Here is a 1127-nt window from a genome sequence, read left to right as displayed (position 1 = left end):
AAATAAAATAAAATAAAATAAAATAAAATAAAATAAAATAAAATAAACTTGGAAACTTTTTCCTCTGTGGCATCAAGGATGACATAATACAAGTTCTTGACGATATTAAGCATGCGCTCTAGGGAGGTTATTTTCAGTAACAGAACATGTAAAGTTTTTTGTTTTTGTTTTTGTTTTTAATTATAGTTCATGATGAGTTCCTCACAAAAGCTGGATAATGGGCTTGTAAATCTAAGCACGACAATTATTTCTTTTAATTGTGACATTAGTGTTTATAGACTGGAGCAAGAGAATTAGAATAAGCTATTTTATCCTCTGGTAACTTCTGCAAGGCATGCAAAAGATCAAGAAATGCTCTGACCTGGAACACTCATGGGAATATATTATAATTATCTAAGGATTTAATTTAATTTATTTCTGAAACTATAGAAATTTTCTTGCAGCTGAGGTGGGTACGAGCATCAGTTGTTCCTTTTGTTCAAATTAATTGCTTAACTTTCTTTACCCTAAACCACTGAAATGGTAAAATGATCTGTTTTCTCATCCCATAAAAACATGAATATAGATCCAAAGCTTTACTGCTCCACAGAGATATTGATGACTAATGTAACAATGCAACGTAGAGAAATACAGGTACGACAGCAGATGCCTTGAAATATGGTGACATAAGATAAGGAGGAGTACAGATGTGGCATGGAAAGTAATGAGACACAGGCAGGCACTGAGGACCCTGTGGGTATAATCAACTCACCAGCAGTCAGTGGAGGAAATGCAGACCTGAAGCTGGACAAAACCACTTTCAGGGGTACAAAAGAAATAAAGTACAAGCATCTAACAAGACAGAGAAACCTCTGTCTTCAACACTGATGATGGGCTTTGGGACCCAGGCTGCCCTGAGCTGGAGGACCATGACGGTGGGAATGACAGACTCCCAACTGACCCTGAACATGTGCGGGATTTGCTGCTCCACCTGGATCCCTATAAGTCCATGGGTCCACATGGGATTCATCCCAGGGTGCTTAAAGAATTGGCTGACGTCATCATGGGACCTCTCTCAATTATTTTTCAATGATCTTGGGAATCTGGAGAGGTCCCAGTAGACTGGAAGCTGGCAAATGTTGTGCCAA

General features: G+C 38.5%; 1 long non-coding RNA gene across 1 annotated transcript in view; it reads right to left on the bottom strand.

Moving 5' to 3' along the window:
* The window catches only part of LOC118162423, a 19538-nt gene extending 18677 nt beyond the window's left edge, over positions 1-861 (bottom strand). Inside the window, exon 1 of the long non-coding RNA XR_004748444.1 lies at positions 850-861. This is a non-coding gene — a long non-coding RNA (uncharacterized LOC118162423). The remainder of the gene's footprint in view (positions 1-849) is intronic.
* Positions 862-1127: the final 266 nt, after the last annotated feature.

Source organism: Oxyura jamaicensis, chromosome 2 (genome assembly GCF_011077185.1).
Source record: "Oxyura jamaicensis isolate SHBP4307 breed ruddy duck chromosome 2, BPBGC_Ojam_1.0, whole genome shotgun sequence".
Classification (NCBI taxonomy): Eukaryota; Metazoa; Chordata; class Aves; order Anseriformes; family Anatidae; genus Oxyura; species Oxyura jamaicensis.
Note: the sequence above shows the minus strand (reverse complement) of the source record. Positions and strands in the feature narration are given on the sequence as shown.